Here is a 15,292-nt window from a genome sequence, read left to right as displayed (position 1 = left end):
TACTGGCAATAAAGACCAGATAGACCAATGGAATAGGATGGGGGGCCTATAAGTAAACCCTTGAATATGTGGTCAAATGATTTTTGACAAGGGTGCCAAGGCCATTAAATGGGGAAAAGAGGTTTTCCAACAAATGTTTCTGGAAAAACTGGATATCCCCATGCAAAGAATGAAGTTGAAACCTTACCCACCACCATATAGAAAAGTTGACTCAAAATGGACCAAAAGCTTAAATATAAGAATGTCAATTACAAAACTCTCAGAAGAAAACAGGGGAAAAAAGGGTTTTTTTAAAGACAAAAAACATTAAGAAAGAAAAAAAAATAGGGCAAATACTTCACAACATTGGATTTGGCAATAATTTCTTGGATATGACACCAAAGGTACAGGCAAAAGAAAAAAATGAACATATTTGACTATGAAAATTAAGGATTTGTGTGCAATCAATAGTGAAAAGGCAGAATGAGCAAGTATTTGTTACATATATGCTAAGTCTCTTCAGTTGTGTCCGACTCTCCTTGACTCTATGGACTATAGCTCACCAGGCTCCTGTCCATGAGATTCTCCAGGAAAGAATACTGGGCTGGATATATATATATATATATATATATATATATATATATATATATATAATGAGATAATGAGACAACACAGATTGAGAAAAATATTTGCAGATCATATCTGATGAAGAGATCAATACCAGAATATATAGAAAACTAAACAACAAAATCTTGATTCACAAATGAGAAAAGGACTTGAGTAGAGGAATATGTTCCAACAAGAATGTTAGTTTTGTAATTCTAAATACTCAATAAAATATTTTCTCAAATTTTGTAATATGTTTTCCCAATGGGGGAAAAAATTGGACTTCATCCTCAATGTTTATATCCCAGCTGATAATAGCTCTTTTCATTATTGGCTAAACTGTTTGATGAGAATATAGAGTCAGTTCCAAATCCCCAACCTGTAGAAGATTCCAAGAAATGGCTCCCAGAGAAAATTAAATGTAGCTTAATCCAGGACAGAAACAGATGTGAATTTCAGAGTCTCTGAGTGACCTGTAGAGAATTGGCAGAGTGCCTGTCCCTGGGCATTTGCTAAGTTCTGATCGGTCCCCACTCCACCCTAGCCATGTGAGTCATTCTGGACACCCTCTCTGGTCTATCAACTTCAACGGAAGCAGGGTCCTCAGGGTAGAAGGCAGAGGGTCAGATACCAGATGCCAATGAATACTGTAGAGAGAAAGGATTGACATTCAGTCCAAATAATACTAAACCCCTTTGCCTAACACATGTCTCTCCAAGCCTTGTTACTTTGACGTTTGCCCAGTTTACAGTTCGCACACAGAGTCAGAACTCACTCTCCTCCCTTTCATCAGATCTCACTCATACACCTAGAGAATTGAAACCCCAACTCTGCTATTAATAATAGCATGACTTACCTGCAACTTTTCGATAGAAACAGCAGCAAAGAACAGGAGACAGCCATCAGATTGGACCCAGATGCCACCCCAAGGCTTAAGAGACAGCAGAGTTAGTTAGCACACTTGAGATAAAATGAGTTTTTTTCAAGCCCTTTCATGGAATCAAGACTTACAGGTTTGGGAGTAATGGCAATAACCAGCCAGTTTTGAAAGTGAAAGAGGAGAGTGAAAAAGTTGCCTTAAAACTCAACATTCAGAAAACTAAGATCATGGCATGTGGTCCCATCACTTCATGGCAAATAGATGGGCAAACAGTGGAAACAGTGGCAGTCTTTGTTTTTGGGGGCTCCAAAATCACAGACTTTATTTTTGGGGGGCTCCAAAATCAAAAGTGACTGCAGCCATGAAATTAAAAGACATTTGCTCCTTGGAAGAAAAGTTATGACCAACCTAGACAGCATATTAAAAAGCAGAGACATTACTTTGCCAACAAAGGTCCATCTAGTCAAAGCTATGGTTTTTCCAGTAGTCATGTATGGATGTGAGAGTTGGACTATAAAGAAAGCTGAGCACAGAAGAATCGATGCTTTTGAACTGTGGTGTTGGAGAAGACTTGAGAGTCCCTTGGACTGCAAGGAGATCCAACCAGTCCATTCTAAAGGAAATCAGACCTGCATATTCATTGGAAGGACTGATGCTGAAGCTGAAACTCCAATACTTTGGCCACCTGATGCAAAGAACTGACTCACTGGAAAAGCCCTGACACTGGGAAAGATTGAAGGCAGGAGAAGGGGACAACAGAGGGTGAGATGGTTGGATGGCATCACCGACTGGATGGACATGAGTTTGGGTGGACTCCGGGAGTTGGTGATGGACAGGGAGGCCTGGTATGCTGTAGTCCATGGGGTCTCAGAGTCGGACACGACTGAGTGACTGAACTGAACTTACACACACATATCCATGCCTGAATCTCCTCTCCAACAGCCACCTCCCCTTACCTCCCTGTTGTCTCTTTGGACTCCTCTACTGATGAGGAGCTCATCAATTCCCTAGGCAGCTTATTCCACACCTTGATACCTCTGACTCCAGAAAAGTCAGTAATTTCCTCCTACTATTTCCCAATCCCCCTCCTGGGGCCCATATAGGTCGTACCTCACTCCTCCGTAGTGTGACAGGCTTTCCTGCAAGAGGGCAGTCCTGTGACAGTTCAAAGTCACCACTGGACTGACCGTCGTGACAATTAGATCAGACTCCAGCTCCTTGGCTTGGAGGCTATTTAAATTTGGTCTTGCTAGTAAATCATGGAGGAAAGAGAATTTCCAGACAAAGCCCCTCTCAGAGCACCTCTTCCTCTCCCAGGGGAGCCTGTTGACCCCAGGCCATTGTCAGTCACTCTTAGGGCTCCTGGGGGAGAAGGTGGGATGGAGGTATCGTGGGGGAGAGGGGGCTGGCTTCCCAGGACCACCTGGACTTTCCAATTCTCTAAGGAGCTTTACATGCACCCATCTGTTCACAATCTACATCTAAAGCCAGGCTGCTTACAATCTGAAGGAAGAGGCATGGCCTAGCTGAGGGGTGCCGCCTACACCCCTTGCTTGCCCTCCCATGTGAGCACCACCAGGCTCTGCCCACCATCAGTCTACCCCTGGCTCCTTTCTGCGCTGCAACTGAACCAGTAATTTTTTACAAAATTTTAAAAGTTGAATAGATAAAGATACTCTGTAAACTACAAACCTGGTAGACTGAGTATAGAAAAACACAATTCAACTAAAACTTACCAGGCACATTAATATATGAATGACAGTGAGGAGATGGTCTGGTAAACAGATGTGGTGATCAGCAAGCCATACATGCTAACTGATGGTCCCTGGAACCAAGATCATGGCACACCAAAATCCAATGTTGGAGGAAAGTGGAGCAGCTACAGGGACTGATGACGAAGCACCTCTCTTTCCCTCTTGGAGTCTGACAGATCAGGACAGGATGGACAGTCCTGTTTTGAGGACTCATATGGGCCTGGGGCCCCACAGGGCTCTCTCCCTGGAGTCCCTCCCAGCCTCCCCATTCCACAGCCAAGGAAACGGAAGCCCAGAGATGGTAAGCGGAGAAACTCCCCTGACTCAAGTTGAGGGGACTTTGCAGGCATGAAGCGGGGGATGGTTCTTAATCCTGCCACAGAGATGGGGACAAATGACCAGCTAGGGAGACCACGGTGGGGACAGAAGGGACACAGAAGAGAGACACAGCATTAGATTGTGACAGCAGGCAGCTGAGTCACTCCCAGGATCTTTGCTCTCCCCAAACAACCAAAAGCAGAGTCCAGCTCTTCTGGGGCCCTTGGGAGTGTTCAAGGCCCACCTTTCTATGAGGAGAGAAAGAGCTGAGCACCAGTGACCACCAGAGTGAGGCACGACAGACGTGGCAGGATGTCAGGGACCCTTTCTGTCCCCCTTCCTCCCTGCTACCCCCGCCCTCACTGGTACAGGATTCTGACTTTGGAGACCCCTCTAAAATATCCCCTTGGCCCTCTATGGGCTGAATTGTATTCCCCCAAATTCCTTTGCTGAACTTCTAACCTCAAATGTAGTGTGCCTGTTCTTTGGGGAGGTAATTAAGGTAGAACAGGGTCAGCGGGGTGGGCCTGAATCCAGTGTGGCTGGACTTCTTATAAGAAGAGGAAGTTTGGACCCAGATGTATATAGAAGGAAGACCATGTGGAGAAACAGGGAGAAGATGGCCATCCGCAAGACCTGGAGAGAGACCTCAGAAGAAACAACCCCACTGGCACCTTGAACTTGGACCTTCAGCCTCTAGAAATGTGAGGAAATAAGTGTATGTTGTTGTTTAATCACCCTCCTCCACCCCTCTGCCGCTGCCTGTGGTACCTGTGTGTCAGCAAACGAATACAGCCCTCACCTACCATCTGGGTCTCACTCTTACACCGGCATCCACAGCATGACAGGCTGGTTCAACAGTGGAAGTGGGCACTGGGTCCATCACAGACAGTGGATGTGTTGGGAAGGGTGGCGGGGAGAGGAGGTGAAACATCACAGCAGACCCAGGGCGTGGGCTGTTCAAGGCAGCAAGGCTGGGGTCCATGCAAGTGAATGGGCAGTAGAAGGAATGGGACCCTGTGCACTTGGGTGCGTGTGTGCATGCTCAGTCACTCAGTCATGTCTGACTCTGCGACCCCATGTGCACCAGGCTCCTCCGTCCATGGAATATTCCAGGCAAGAATACTGGAGCAGGTTGCCATTTCCTACACCAGGGGATCTTCCCAACCCAGGGATCGAACCCACATCTCTCGTGTCTCCTGCACTGGCAGGTGGGTTCTTTACCACTGAGTCACCTGGGAGTCCCTGATGCACTTGGGAGAGAGTCCCAGAAACCCTTGGACTTTTCCACTGGCACCTCTGGGGCAGAGGATGTTGATTCAGAAGGAAAACTGTAGAACTCACAGCTGGAAGAGAGCTCTGCAAGTCCCAGGCTCACCTCTGACCTCCTGGCAGGCAAGAACAGCAGGCCTCCAGCCCAGGGAGAAACCCAAAGGGAAAGCAACCCAATTAGATCATGACAAGTGTGCAGGCATTTAAATTAGAAAATGACTGTAAAAAGAGAGGCCAAACACATTGGTAAAGAACCTTCCTATCCTTTCACATGGCTGAGACACACATGTTCTTCCTGACAACTCGGAGGGGGGTTGTTGCACATGAGATAATGAGATCACCAGAGTAGGAAGGAACGCAGGCCTGGCACAGACAGTCTGAAGCCCGACTCTGACTGTGGCTCTGTGACCCAGGCAAGCTACTCATCCCCTGTTAGCCCCACTGCAGGCTCTGGCAGCGCCCACCACCCCATGAATGGCAGCAGTGGCTAGTGTCATCACAGTTCCATAGCAATGCGTTCAGGGAGGCTGAGTGGCCGTGTGGCGTCTTACACCCAAGTCACAGACTTGGACACCCTGCTACCCACCAAGGAGTCTTGGCCACATAAACAAGGTGTCGGCCTTAAAAATCACCTTCACAGCCCTATTTCAGGATGGTTACATGAGAAAGGCTCAGAGGATAGTGGCCTTGGGGGCTAGGACTTGGGTGGGGCTTAAGTGGTTTAAGCAACTCTGAAAGGTTGTCACTAGCTATTGAATAAAATCGGTCACCCTCAGTTCCCAAGCAGAGACACTGACGTACCATAACATCTCGAATTTATTTGGTGTCTTTCTGCCAAGAAGATCAAAGCACTTGAAAATAATTTCCTCTAAACTTTTCAGAGAAAGAAGCCAGTGGGGGGAAAAAACATTTCACCTATGAGTTCTGTTTGACATCAATCTCTGAGACTTCATAATTCTATATGTTCTAACAAGAGACTTCTGCTCACCTCCTCAGTGGCATTCTGAGCAGTAAACAGGCGAGGCTGACCCCATTTTACAGATGGGTAAGTGGGGGCCCAGGGAGCCTAAACTGCCTTTCCTAAGTGAGGACTTTCCCATCGTGCACTGCTGCACACTGGAACCTCCACACACCGTCATGTTTGCCAGTTTCTCCTTCCAGGGACTCCCCTAAATTCTTCCTGTATTCTCAAAGCCTTCTCCTCTCTCTTTGTCCCAGGACTCACCTTCTTCGATCCTCTGCACCTCTGCCTCGCTTTTGCATTCAGCTTCTTGCTCTTCACATGGCCGTGTCTTTGAAGCTGGAAAAACCTTTCCCCAAACCCTGCTGCTGCTCCTCTTAGCCCTGCTGGCCCTTCCTCTCCCTGACAAGTTTCCCCTGGACTGTGGACAGTGGTTTCTTCTGTCTTTTCACCCCATACTCTTGAGCCCACAGGCAAACTTTCACTTCACTCTTTGCATTGCAGCTGCTCACAGGCACCATTCTTGGTCTCCTGAGTCATAATAGCCACCAAACACTGAGGGGCCTACTGCTGCAGGCGCTGTGTCATCCATCCTTAAATGACCTTGAGAGATGGATAATGTTAGCCCAGGCTACTGACTTGGTAATGCAAACACTCAGCCTATAGCAGAGTAGACATTCAGAGCAGCCCCCATACTTCTATAGGTTTTACTTTCAGGAACCCCACTAAAGTTCTCATGGTGAAAACTGGAGAAAATTCCCCTTGTGTTTCCGGCAGGGGATGGGAAAAGTAACTACGTTGAAATAAGCCTAGAGGGTTATTCATAATAAGGGCCTTCCAGGGGAAACTCCACCAGAGCCTTATCTTACTTGAGAAAAGGGCAAATATCTAGCTCTGGTCCCCTGTAGACTTCCTGTCTCATGTAAGGAAAGAGAGAAAAAAAGCTTTAGAATTGTTTCTGCAAGTCATAACGCAGGAACTCAGTCCTGCTAAAAAAAAAAAGGGAATGAGATTTAATCATAGGATGACAGAACACTTACCAACACATTTCCACCACATCAACAGGCCCCAGGACAATAATAGCAGATCACAACTGAAAAAGCTGCAAGTCACAGAATCTATTTAAGAAAGTGTTCCTAGGGAAATCCAAAGATAACAGGGGAAGACAATAAACAAAGAAATTAGAGGAAACAATCTTTGGCGCCTGTAATGATTATTCAACACAGCCCAGCTTCTACACAGATGAACACAAAGCCTTCTACTGAAAGCTTAACTACCTCAGTTTCTCTCTTTCTCTTTTTTAAAAGATTTATTTATGACCGTGCAGGGTCTTCATTGCTGCATGTGGGTTTTCTCCAGTTGTGGTAAGTGGGGGCTACTCATAGCAGCGCACAGGCTTCTCATTGCAGTGGTTTCTCTTGTGGAACACGGGTTCTAGGCATGTGGACTTCAGTATTTTTGGTGCATGGGCTCAGTAGTTGTGGATCACAGGCTCTAGAGCACTGGCTCAGTAGTCATGGTGTATGGGTTTAGTTGTCCCATGACATATGGGATCTTCCTGAGCCAGGGGTTGAACCCGTATCTCCTGCATTGGCAGACAGTTTCTTTACCACTGAGCCACCAGGGAAGCCCTACCTCAGTTTCTCCTGTCAATGCATCATGTCTGGCTTTCAACAAATATGGTAGATATTAATCCAAATATATCAAGAGTCACTTTAAGTGTGAATGTTCTAAGGATACCAATTAAAAGACAAAAATTGTCAAAGTGAGTCAGAAAAAAAAAAGACCTGACCACAGGCTGTCTACAAGAAACTCACTTTAAGTATAAAGACATAGACAGATTAAAGGTAAAAAGATAGAAAAAGATACACCATGGTAACACTAATCAAAGTAAAATTGAAGTGACCATGTTAATCTTAGACAAAGAGACTTCTGAACAGGAAAATTATCAGAGATAAAGAGATTCATTACATACTGATAAAGGGGTGAAGTTTTTTTTTTTTAATGTAACAAGATATGACAAATAATTGTAACAAATACACTACACTGATGTAAAATGTTAATAATAAGGAAAATTCTGTGGTGTGTGTTTATGTGTTACATGTCTTGGAAGATATATGGAAACTGTTTTATCTGCTTAATTTTTCTGTACCTCTAAAACTGCTGTAAAAAGCAAAGTTTACTAATTTTTAAAAGGTAATACATGTTGATTTTTTTAACTTGGAAGAATTGGAAAAATAGAAAACTAAAATTCTGAAAACTTTATCATCCAAAGACAACTGATATTGACCATTTGATAAAGTGCTACCATACTTCTTTGTGTAATCTTTTACTAATAGAAATTTCTTTATATCTATATTATACCCTGTACCTTCGTCTGTCTTCTATTATAGCTGTCTGTCTCTTCCACAAGGTCTTAAGTTCTCCAAGGGTAAGAACCACAACTTAATTTTCATATTTCACATGGTTCTTGCCATAAAATCTGGAACATAGTAGGACTTCAACAAATTTTTATTCAGTTCAGTTCAGTTCAGTTGCTCAGTCATGTCTGACTCTTTGCAACCCCATGAACTGCAGCATGCCAGGCCTCCCGGTCCATCACCAACTCCCGGAGTCCACCCAAACCCATGTCCATTGAGTTGGTGATGCCATCCAACCATCTCATCCTCTGTCGTCCCCTTCTCCTCCTGCCCTCAATCTTTCCCAGCAGCAGGGTCTTTTCCAATGAGTCAGCTCTTCACACAGGTGGCCAAAGTACTGGAGTTTCAGCTTCAACATCAGTCCTTACAATGAACACCCAGGACTGATCTCCTTCAGAATGGACTGGTTGGATCTCCTTGCAGTCCAAGGGACTCTCAAGAGTCTTCTCCAACACCGCAGTTCAAAAGCATCAATTCTTCGGCGCTAAGCCTTCTTTATAGTCCAACTTTCACATCCATACATGACCATTGGAAAAACCATAGCCTTGACTATATGGACCTTTGTTGGCAAAGTAATGTCTCTGCTTTTTAATATGCTGTCTAGGTTGGTCATGACTTTCCTTCCAAGGAGTAAGCGTCTTTTAATTTCATTCCTGCAATCACCATCTGCAGTGATTTTGGAGCCCAGAAAAATAAAGTCAGCCACTGTGTCCACTGTTTTCCCATCTGTTTGCCATGAAGTGTTGGGACTGGATGCCATGATCTTAGTTTTCTGAATGTTGAGCTTTAAGCCAACTTTTTCACTCTCTTCTTTCACTTTCATCAAGAGGCTCTTTAGTTCTTCCTCACTTTCTGCCATAAGGGTGGTGTCATCTGCATATCTGAGGTTATTGATATTTCTCCCAGCAATCTTGATTCCAGCTTGTGCTTCCTCCAGCCCAGCATTTCTCATGATGTAGTCTGCATATAAGTAAAATAAGCAGGGTGACAATATACAGCCCTGACGTACTCCTTTTCCTATTTGGAACCAGTCTGTTGTTCCATGTCCAGTTCTAACTGTTGCTTCCTGACCTGCATACAGGTTTCTCAAGAGGCAGGTCAGGGGGTCTTGTATTTCCATCTCTTTCAGAATTTTCCACAGTTTATTGTGATCCACAATGTAATAGAAAAGAATCTTCTCCACATCAAATCTATACTTTCTGGGGAAAAAATTTACAGAATGATTAAGAAAAAAAAAAAAAAAAAAAATATATATATATATATAATGAGAAACTCTTATTTTAGACACATTGAGATAGATAGAGATGGGCTGGAGACCTTAACACAACAGAACCAAGGAAAAAGAAGTATACAATTTACCTTGAAGACCTTTGAAGGTACCCTTTGGTGCTCACATTGCTCAGAGGGTAAACCTCTGACCATGCTGGTCCAAGAACCAGGCTGGGAGACTTGTACAGAGCATGTGGCTCTTCCAGGTTGCATCTGCAGAGCCTATTGTGAATGTATTTCCTCATGAGATCAAGCACCTGAAGGCACTTATGTTGTTAATACCACCTGTCCGTGCTGGCTGCTGGGCAGGGACTCTACTCCTCTTCAGGGACCTACCTAGATTTGAATAAGCACACGAAACTTGATGGGTGGATAAAGCATTCCACATACAAGATTAGGCCTAGTCCTTAGGGTTTTTCCCTTTTCATAGCATGGCAAATTCTGATTTGATTTTCTCCCTTACATACTCAATATGAAGGATCCTCAAACAAGTAAACAAACCTCCTTCTCCATCTTAAGTCAGTTTGAAATTTAAATTTCCATTTTCAGAAAAAGTGGTGCATTTGTCTGGAAGAATTTTCTTTGATAAACTTAATTCTTTAATTCATCTGTACATGGAGTCTAGTGGAATGACAGATTTTACAAATTATACCTGTCATAATTTCTATCAATTCAAGTGATATGTATGGGCTGCTGACCAACTCCCCCAAACACATGCCAAAAAGAGAGCAAAACCAGAGGATTCTTTGGACCTCAGGTCAAATCATAATGATAATAATAACTAGTGTTGATATAGTGCTTTATATTCAACAAAAAGTTCAGTAATTTCATAAATGTTCTCACTTGATTAGTGCCCTAAGGTATTGTCTGGTCCCTGGGCGCCTTGCCTGGATTCAAATGGGCCCCATTCCCAGAACAAAGCTCTGCTGACATGTCTCAAAGAATTCTTAAATTGTAGCCAGCCTGAGCACAGGCTCCTCCCTAAGAGAAAAAAGCTGGAGTGAGTCAAAGGGAAAATCGTGTGTTTGTCCACCTTCTGGTTCTGGTACCCAAGATGTAAAGCACCCACTGGTGGGCTGATGGCCACTGTTCTAATCCTCCTCTTTGGGGAGTCCCTGGCTGTGGTCCCCTGGCTCTCTGAAGGGAGGAGGGCACTGAATGTTAAGCCCAGAAGTCTTGGTACACTGTGTCCTTGCCAGAAAAGGACAGGAGAGGGAGGCAGGTGGTGGTCTGTGCTTGGATAATAATGAGAATAATTACTAATAATTTGTGAGCAGTGAATAGAGCAGATCTGATTTATTAACTCCTCATAACCCCTACAAAAGTAGGTAATCTGCTATAACAGTACATTTCAATTGTATGGTGCTTAATCACAATGGTGTGATCACTGACCTAGAGCCAGACATCCTGGAATGTGAAGTCAAGTGGGCCTTAGAAAGCATCACTACGAACAAAGCTAGTGGAGGTGATGGAATTCCAGTGGAGCTATTTCAAATCCTGAAAGATGATGCTGTGAAAGTGCTGCACTCAATATGCCAGCAAATTTGGAAAACTCAGCAGTGGCCACAGGACTGGAAAAGGTCAGTTTTCATTCCAATCCCAAAAAAAGGCAATGCCAAAGAATGCTCAAACTACCGCACAATTGCACTCATCTCACACGCTAGTAAAGTAATGCTCAAAATTCTCCAAGCCAGGCTTCAGCAATATGTGAACCGTGAACTTCCAGATGTTCAAGCTGGTTTTAGAAAAGGCAGAGGAACCAGAGATCAAATTGCCAACATCCGCTGGATCATAGAAAAAGCAAGAGACTTCTAGAAAAACATCTATTTCTGCTTTATTGACTATGCCAAAGCATTTGACTGTGTGGATCACAATAAACTGTGGAAAATTCTGAAAGAGATGGGAATACCAGACCACCTGATCTGCCTCTTGAGAAATTTGTATGCAGGTCAGGAAGCAACAGTTAGAACTAGACATGGAACAACAGACTGGTTCCAAATAGGAAAAGGAGTACATCAAGGCTGTATATTGTCACCCTGTTTATTTAACTTCTATGCAGAGTACATCATGAGAAACGCTGGACTAGAAGAAACACAAGCTGGAATCAAGATTGCCGGGAGAAATATCAATAACCTCAGATATGCAGATGACACCACCCTTATGGCAGAAAGTGAAGAGGAACTCAAAAGCCTCTTGATGAAAGTGAAAGTGGAGAGTGAAAAACTTGGCTTAAAGCTCAACATTCAGAAAACGAAGATCATGGCATCCGGTCCCACCACTTCATGGGAAATAGATGGGCAAACAGTGGAAACAGTGTCAGACTTTATTTTTCTGGGCTCCAAAATCACTACAGATGGTGACTGCAGCCATGAAATTAAAAGACACTTACTCCTTGGAAGGAAAGTTATGACCAACCTAGATAGCATATTCAAAAGCAGAGACATTACTTTGCCAACAAAGGTTCGTCTAGTCAAGGCTATGGTTTTTCCTATGGTCATGTATGGATGTGAGAGTTGGACTGTGAAGAAGGCTGAGCACCGAAGAATTGATGCTTTTGAACTGTGGTGTTGGAGAAGACTCTTGAGAGTCCCTTGGACTGCAAGGAGATCCAACCAGTCCATTCTGAAGGAGATCAGCCCTGGGATTTCTTTGGAAGGAATGATGCTAAAGCTGAAACTCCAGTACTTTGGCCACCTGATGTGAAGAGTTGACTCATTGGAAAAGACTCTGATGCTGGGAGGGATTGGGGGCAGGAGTAGAAGGGGATGACAGAGGATGAGATGGCTGGATGGCATCGCTGACTCGATGGACGTGAGTCTCAGTGAACTCCGGGAGTTGGTAATGGACAGGGAGGCCTGGCATGCTGCGATTCATGGGGTCTCAAAGAGTCGGACATGACTGAGCAACTGATCTGATCTGATCTGATTACACAGTTAATTTTTCACCTGTTAATTATAAGCCATCGAATGAACACTAGACACAATGCATAATCCATGACACCTTGTACATTATTGCACTTGCTCCCCACAAGCACCCTATGGCTAGGCCCTGAACTGTCCTCCTTGTGCAGCGAAGGATACTGAGACTTGGAGATGCAGCATCACTTGATCTCACGGCTAAGTGAATGATTCAGGCAGGTGTCCAAAAAGTGCCCCTCCCTTCCAAAGTCTGGGCCTTCATTCTGCCTCTTTTGACCCTCACAATAACAGAGTGGATAATCACTGCCCTACAGTTAATGAAATTGAAGGCGGGAGGAGAAGGGGACAACAGAGGATGAGATGGTTGAATGGCATCACCAACTCAACGGACATGAGTTTGAGTAAAATCCGGGAGTTGGTGATGGACAGGGAGGCCTGGCATGCTGTAGTCCATGGGGTCGCAAAGAGTTGGACACGACTGAGCGACTGAACTGAATTGAACAGTTGGAAAGCAGAGTTTCAGCTGAGGGAAGAGACTCATTCTGGGTCACCCAGGCATTTGACCTACTGGCCACACAGACCAAGTCCTTCTACATGCTCCAGGACACTGTAAGATTGAAAAGCGGGACACCTGGCTCCCTAGTACCTTACAGAGCCTCCATCGGGGCTCTTCTGAAAGTGGAGAGGCAAACTAATCAAATTGAACAAAGTCTCCAAGCTGGGTGGGATGACTGCCACCCTGAATATCACCATTGTAGGTTTGAGAAAAGGGCAAGTGTGAACAGAATAATGTTCAATAACAAAGCAGTGTGGGATCCTGTAGTCAGACCTGGATCTTGATCTCAGCTCCGCCCCTTTGAGCTGTTGGACTCTGGGTGAGTTCCTCGCCTTTGAGATCCTGTTTCCCTCTTTCCTTCCACAAATGGGCTTCCCACTTCCACTTCCCTTCCCACTTCCACAAGTGGGCAAAGAATTCGCCCGCAATGCAGGAGACCTGGTTTGATCCCTGGGTTGGGAAGATACCCTGGAGAAGGGAAAGGCTACCCACTCCAGTACTCTGGCCTGGAAAATTCCATGAACTGTATAGTCCATGGGGTCCCAAAGAGTTGACTGAGTGACTTTCACTTTCTTCCCTCCTCCATAAAGTGGGTATCAATATCTTTCTCTTAAAGGGATTAAAATATTTACATAAAATATGCAGGAAAGGCTAGATAAATATTTGCTTTAATTCCTATTGAGAAAGGTTTTGATTAATGCAGCTATAGAGGGGAAAACAGCTCAACAGAAGGGCTGGTTTCATAAAGGAGTACCAGAAAAAAATCAGATGAAGGCAGTAATGGGTGGTTGGTTTGTTTTAACTGTTGTATTGATGTTTCTTTGGACTCATTTGACAAATGAAAATCCAACTCCATCTTGGTGGCTAGAGTGAGGGGATTCTTTCCAATATTCTCAGCTCCTCAGCTCTGGTCAAGGGTTAATAATGTATTGCGTTGTGGAGGGTGACAGGTGGGGAACAAAAAGATGATTAAAGATCTGACTCTCAGAGCAACGCTTTTGTTCTCTGAAGGTGTTTGTATATATTTAAGTTGTGTTTCTTGTCCTATTAATCTTGCTAATAGTTAGATTGAATTTTAAGGGAGAAAATGGCTTAAAACAAAGCCCCTTTATCCTTATCGGTATAATGTTGGTATTGTGAGACTATGAAATTTCTAGGTTCCTTCTGGCTTGAAGAATCTTCATATGAGTGTGAAACAAATACAAATTTAAAACTGTAGATTTCCACAATGGGGTCAGGGCATTTGGAAGCATCCAATGATCCCTTCTTTAGGGTGGTTTACGATCATTCAGTTTCCAAGAGAAGACAAGCTTTCATTTCAAAACTAAACTTTGAAATTTAAAAATAAAGGGAGAGGAGTGGGAGGGGGTGGGAGGTGGGAAGGAGGTTCAAGAGGGAAGGGACATACATATACCCATGGCGATTCATGTTGATATATGGCAGAAATCAACACGATATTGTAAAGCAATCATCCTCCAATTAAAAATTAATTAATTATTAAAAAATAAAATAAAATAAAAGGTTTCCAAGGTCAGAAGGAAAGATTTAAATTTTTGAAGAGCTCATCAGCATTTCAAGGGTAGTGATAAGCCACAGGAATTTACTTTGCTGTTTTCAGCTCAAGCACCGCCACCCCCAGCCTCCCCAGGTCTCCTCTCCCCTGACTCTGTGTCAGGCTGGGTGGCCACAGCTCTGGGGCCTGAAACTTCCAGTCTCACTCTCCTCTGTTCCTGTTTGTTTATCTGATCTTCTTCATGCTTCCTTTGTTTTCTCGCAATGTCCATTTGTCCATCTTTCTGATGCCTTTTTGGCCCCTGCCCAGTGGTGCTGACCTGAATATAGAACTTTGACTGCTGGCTCACAATTCTTTTTTTTAACAGCTAATGAGTTCTCCAGAGTAGGTTATCGTGGAATATGAGCCGAGGGAAGAGGTGGAAAGAGAAAGCAGAGGAAGAAATTTAGCACGAAGGTCCTCAGGGATGCTGGAGAACACCCTTCTCAGAGGGTACCTTGAGGAGGAACAGGTGAAACTGTAGGAGGAATCTCTGGGCGCCAGTGACTTGTCTCGGCTTCCCTTGAGAGTCACTCATTCATAGTCACTACAGTCTGTCACCTTCTGTAGAGGAGGGCAGGCTGGAGCAGAAGAGCTCAGCTTTGCATCAGGCAGATGGGGCCCGGAATAACATGGTTCTGCTGCTCTGAGTCTCGGGATGCAGATCTCCTCGTCTGCAAGAAATGAGCAGTGCTACTGCCATATGTGGGGTGGTGGAAAGGCTCACATGTGTTCTAAAAACACCTACCTAGAGAGTTCCCTGGTGATCCAGTGGCTAAGACTCTGAGCTCCCAATGCAGGGGGCCC

This window comes from Bos indicus, chromosome 11, assembly GCF_029378745.1.
Source record: "Bos indicus isolate NIAB-ARS_2022 breed Sahiwal x Tharparkar chromosome 11, NIAB-ARS_B.indTharparkar_mat_pri_1.0, whole genome shotgun sequence".
NCBI classification, from domain to species: Eukaryota; Metazoa; Chordata; class Mammalia; order Artiodactyla; family Bovidae; genus Bos; species Bos indicus.
Note: the sequence above shows the minus strand (reverse complement) of the source record.